The sequence below is a fragment of the Gracilinanus agilis genome, chromosome 2, assembly GCF_016433145.1.
Source record: "Gracilinanus agilis isolate LMUSP501 chromosome 2, AgileGrace, whole genome shotgun sequence".
NCBI classification, from domain to species: Eukaryota; Metazoa; Chordata; class Mammalia; order Didelphimorphia; family Didelphidae; genus Gracilinanus; species Gracilinanus agilis.
This window is the reverse complement of record NC_058131.1, coordinates 36,533,480-36,539,579: the sequence shown is the minus strand read 5'-3', so window position 1 is coordinate 36,539,579 and position 6,100 is coordinate 36,533,480.

The window sequence follows — 6,100 nt, the reverse complement described above, 5'->3', positions numbered from 1 at the left end:
GAGAGATTTCACAGCTGTTTGGTATCCAGAGTCTCTGCTCTCTTTATTTAGGTGAAAGGTATTTGCTTTGTACAATGGGAAACCAGCCATTTTAATGTCCTACCTCTGAGGCTGCATACCTCTACTACTGCATGTTCATTCAGGACAATGAGTTACCCCTCTCTCCACAGCCCCAGAGACTCAATGTGGAAGTCTTGAAAGGCTTGCTTTTTCCTGAAAGTCATTTCCTTTGAACTGGTGACCCATCCCCTATGCTTCTTGGCAACACATCATGGCGGCTACTTCAGGAGTCCTTTGTATCCCCATGTGGATCTTGCTGGCAAGTCCTTTATTCCCTAATGAGAAAAAGTGTGAGATTGAATTCTGGGCTATATCTATGACCTCAGCCCTCTCCCATTTATTTCCCTATAAGGAAGCCTTCCCATTTCCATACCAGACGTGATTTCCCAGATGGAAAGGATAGAAGCCCCGTGGATGGCAGAGAAAGGAGTCCTGATTAGCACTTTCCTAGGTGAGTGATTGAGTGAAGAACTAACAGATGAGAAACACTGTAAGCACCATCCAAATGGTCATTGTGGGTGCTGGACAGGGAGCTCTCCTTATTGGTTCCTTGGTCTTTAAAGAAGGGCTATTTGTTTCACTTACGTTCTCCCCCATGAAATTCTCTTTCATTAAAACATCACTTTGTTGACCTCCATCCACTCATTCCCCTATAATTTCTTTGAGAGCCCTAACCCTAACTCTAACCCTCTGATTTCATAAAAAATAGTGAGTAGAGCAAGGCCAGTTCAACAGCATAAAACCAGAGTACATATTACAAGTTCACAACAGCTCCACAATCAAGACTTTCTATTTGAGCAGCTACAAATTCAGAGTTGTATTCTCATCTAATTTATCATCAAAGACATCTTGAGAGAATGGATTTTTCCATGGGTTGCTAAAATCTAGGCTCTCGATGACTACAGCAACATTTCATCCCCTGGCCAACTTATCTTCTAAATAACAGATACGTTGTTGGTTTGCATAAGCTCTTCTTATTGAATTTATACTTTAATTTACCCTTACATTTTCCTGGAGATTACCTTGAAGCTTATTAGTTATAGTTTCCAAAATTAAACTGTTTCTTCTTTCTGAACATGTAGAGAGACTCATAAAAGAAGGTTCCTTGAATTCCACATTAGGAAAACCTTGGGATTGTAAGATCAGGTTACAAAGACAGAAGAGAAACCAAGAGATATAATCCTGAGATGTATCAATCACTAAATATTATCACTAATATCAGTCATGAAATTCTGATGGTATCTACAAATGCTTTCAGCATTCAGCATTCATTAATTCCTGAGAAGATAGTTGCTCTCTTATTATTTCCTTAACTATATTGGGTTTAAATTTCCTGGTAATGATGATTATTCTGCTTTTTTCCACATTGTTCTTTAAATAAGGGACATAATCTATAAGATATATAAATATATAATTTATTATTATTTGTGATTATTATATAAAAATATATGAATATGTTATAATTATATATAATATAAATATATAAAATTAAAAAGAATATGGTGCAAACAGTTTTGCATCGATCAGAGTTCTTAAAGTTCTCAGCAGAGGGGGAAAAGGTTTATTGACATATTTTTTTTTGTTTTCAGATTCTCTTAATCAAAAGACAAGATGTGAAGCCAAGGAGACAACTGTGAAGCAAGATATTTTTGTGGGAGAACTATTTAAAGAGAGGCTTATAAAGGAAGGACTTTGGTATTCCACATTGGCAGAAACTTGGGATTGTGGTGACAGGTCAAATAGGCAGAAAGGAAACCAAGAGACACAGCCTCAGGAGTTAACAATTACTAATGAATCTTTTCATGAATGTAATATATTTGGAAGGAAGCCTGTTACTATTCCACAACCAAGAGTCCATATAGAAGAAAGTCTTCACAAATACAATACACTCAAAAAGAGTTTAAAGCAGTTTTTTGACCCACTTAAACTGAAGAAATTCTTCATTGGGAAGAAAGTCAAATACAGCAAATGCAGAAAGCCCTTCAGTTACCAGTCAAATCTTATTCGTTACCATAAAACACATCCTCTGGGGAAACCCCATAAATGTAATGAATGTAACAAAGTCTTCAGCAAGAAAGGAAGCCTTAATGCACATAAACTAATTCATACTGGAGAGAAGCGGTTTGAATGTAGTACCTGTATGAGAGGCTTCAGATACCATTCATCCCTTAAGCAACATCAGATAATTCATACTGGTGAGAAGCCCTATAAATGTAATGAATGTGGGAAAGGTTTTAGCCAGAGAGGAATCCTTAAGACACATAAAATAAGTCATACTAAAGTAAACCACTTGGAATGTAATGTATGTGGGAAAGGCTTCAGATACCGTGCATCCCTTAGGGTACATAAGAAAATTCATACTGGAGAAAAACCACACATATGTAATGAATGTGGGAAAGCCTTCAGCCTAAAGGGAAACCTTAGAACTCATAAGAGATTTCATACAGGTGAGATGCCTTTTGAATGTAACGAATGTGGGAAATCCTTCATACTCAGAAGGGATCTTAATAAACACAAGAGAATTCATACTGGTGAGAAACCCTATATATGTAACGAATGTGGGAAAGCCTTTAGGTGGAATGGAAGCCTCAAATCCCACAAAAGAATTCATACAGGAGAAAAACCTTATGTTTGTAATGAATGTGGGAAAGCATTCACCAATTATCAAAGCCTAACTCATCATCAAATATTTCATACTGGAGAGAAAATCTTTCAGTGTAATGAATGTGAGAAAGCCTTCACCCAGAGAGCAAATCTTAATCGACATAAGAGGATTCACACTGGAGAGAAGCCCTACATATGTAATGAATGTGGGAAGGCCTTCATTGTGATGGGAAACCTTAAAAGACATATGAGAATTCATACAGGAGAGAAACCTTACAAATGTAATGATTGTGGAAAAGCATTCACCAATCATCAAAGTCTAATTCATCATCAAATATTTCATACAGGCGAGAAAACCTTTCAGTGTAATGAATGTGAGAAAGCCTTCACCACAAGGGGAAACCTTAATATACATAAGAGAGTTCATACTGGAGAGAAACCCTATGTATGTAATGAATGTGGCAAGTCATTCAATGTGAAAAGAACTCTGACAATGCATACAATAACACATACTGGAGAGAAACCCTTTGCATGTAATGAATGTGGGAAAGCTTTTAGCCAGAAGGGAAGTTTAAAAAGACATAAGAGGATTCATACTGGAGAGAAGCCCTACAAATGTAATGAATGTGGAAAAGCTTTTACCAATCAGCAAAGTTTAACCTACCATCAAGTATATCATACAAGGGAGAGACCCTTTCAGTGTGATGAATGCGGGAAAACCTTCATCCAGAAAGGAAAACTTAACAGACATTCAATAACTCATAAGGGAATGAAACTCTATATTTGTAATGAATGTGGAAAAGCCTTTAACCAGATGGGAAATCTTAATACACATAAAAGAACTCATACTGGAGAGAAACAATTTGAACTCCTTAATGCTGAGAAGCCATAAACTACATGAAATAATCTATACTGGAGAGAACCCATATAAATATAATGAATGTGAAAGCCTTTAGGTATCAAAGCCTAAAATTATAATCCTTATTTCATACTGATAAGAAACCCTTTATAATGAATGTTTGAAAACTTTCAACTGGAAGGAAACCTATAATTCATATTAAGAAAATTCACTCAACGAGGTGCCTTTTCTATGTAATTAATGTGGGGAATATTTGACCAAAACTCAAAGTCCAATTCAACATTAAATATTTTATATTCAAGGGAAATCCTTCCCATATGATGGATGTGCTTTAAGAACATTGGAATTCTTAGTGGAGACAAATGTCATGAAGGTAGAAACTTTGGTCCAAACTTTATTGTACATAATGAAATGCACAGTAGAACTCCCCTCCCCTTTGAATATAATCAGTGTAGAAAAATGTTCAGGTTCAACCCATATTGGATCATTTGTACTAAAAAAAACCTCACTTAAATACAAGGAAATTGGAAAGGCTTTAGAAAAAAAAGTACAATATAACTATGTCTATGGATAGTGAGTGGGTACTCATCCATAGGTGGATTCAAATTGATATTGAAAAAAATCCCTTTCGAAGTAACTGAAGAACAAAGTAACCTCAGCATGAGTCAAATGAGGGGTTGATAGGAGAAGGGGCAGATTTTTGAGAGCCTATATGCCTTCCTAGGAAACTTCAGAGAGGTGGGGAGAAAACCAAAAGGAATTCTATACAGAAGATAGTTAATTTATTCTACATTTACCTAAACAGATGACTTAACAATAGAAGTTATAAAAGAGACAGTTTTCAGTTCATTATAATTTCTAAGGAGGTCTGGGAAACTTGAGTAGCTTGAAAGCAGGATAATAGGCATAATAAAGACAAGATTGTGGGACCTCTGTGTTTCAGCTGGATCTTGTTCTAGCCCCTCGGTTTTAATTGCTACTCATAGAGAATTTCAGGCATAAAATGGACCTAAAGCTCCAGCCTACACATAACTCCCATGGAAGTTTAGGAGTCATTTGACTTATGGCCAAAAAGCTATAAGATAAACTTTTTGAGAACACAGGATCATGGTTAATAATATAATGGGAGTTATGAGGAACATCCTAACACAAAGCCACATAGTGATGGGCACCATGGATTCAGCATCAGATGATGTAATTCAAAAAAAAAGACTTGGCATGGGGACATTTTGTTGATGGTTGTTCCCCAGATAAGTATAGTGAAAGTCTTCTAGACACCACATTGAGAAATTAGGAACAGAGAGCAGAAGGAGCCCCACATAGGGTAGCTCAGTGACCATGAAATCATTGGAGGCAACCCAATGGAGTTGAAATGTGACAATCACCAGAGAATAGTATTTCTGCAATTTGGAGATGTATTCTCTCAGTGCATCAGTAACCAATTCATTTCCCTTTATATTTCTCTTCCTTTGTGTGTGTGTCTTCTGCTTTTCCCAGCTCAGTAAGCACTCCTTGTGAATGTTTTTTCCAACTGTTATTGTGTGTGCATGGGAGCATTTTGTTGTTTTGTTTGCAATGGTATTTGATTAAATACCTCACGCTTTAATTAGTGTGCCTTATGTTTATCTGATAAAAGTAAACACACTTGTTGGGAGGAGTGAGCTATGTTGTCAAGTGAATACTCATCGGTAGATGGATTCTAATCTGGGGTAGATTTTCTAGTAGGTGATATTGAAGGTGGAAGGCATTATATTAAGGAAAATTATAGGAACAGGCCTGTTAAAGGCAGAGTATGCAACTTCAGAAGTTAATGGCTTCCCCAACACTGGTAGACTTGATTTAGATGGAGAATCATAAGTAGCTAAAAAGAAAAGCTACCATTTATATAACACTTTAAGGTTTTTAAAGCACTTTTAAAACATCTCATTTTACCACTACAACCAGGGAGGCGGGCGCTTTTCTTGTCTCCATTTTGCAGATGAGGAGACAGTGACAGACAACTTAAGTGAATTGCCAGGATCACACCTTCCAAGTGTCTTAGATGGGAGTTAAACTCAGGTCTTCCTGACTCCAGGTCCATTGTGCCATCCACTGTGTCACCTAACTGCCTCACTTGTTGAAATGTTACGGAAGGTATTTCTATGTAGTTATAATAATTGAACCACTTCATCTCAGAGGTCTCTCTCAATTTAGGTTCTTTAAGTTAATTATGAGCAGTTAGAGTAAGAAAATACTCTAGTAGGAAAGTCCTAAATACAATGGATGACAAAAGCAAAATGGCATGGGAAAATTGGGGGAATGAGTTAAACCTAGTATGGAGAGAATCTCAAATAGGAAAAGTGAATAAGAAACTAAATATCAATATTTGGAAGAAAGGTCAGTAAGATTTCTATAGATTAAGCCCTAAGAAAACCGGGGTCATGAGTTGGCACCACAGGGGCCTCCCCGTATAAAAATTTCAACCAGGAGTCAAAATGGTGATTCTTTTTTGTTATAGGTTAGGCTGGATGTCTACAAAGGTCATTTTTCTATTTTTAAATCCCATGAATTTGATTATGGACATGAAGCCTTGCCAGC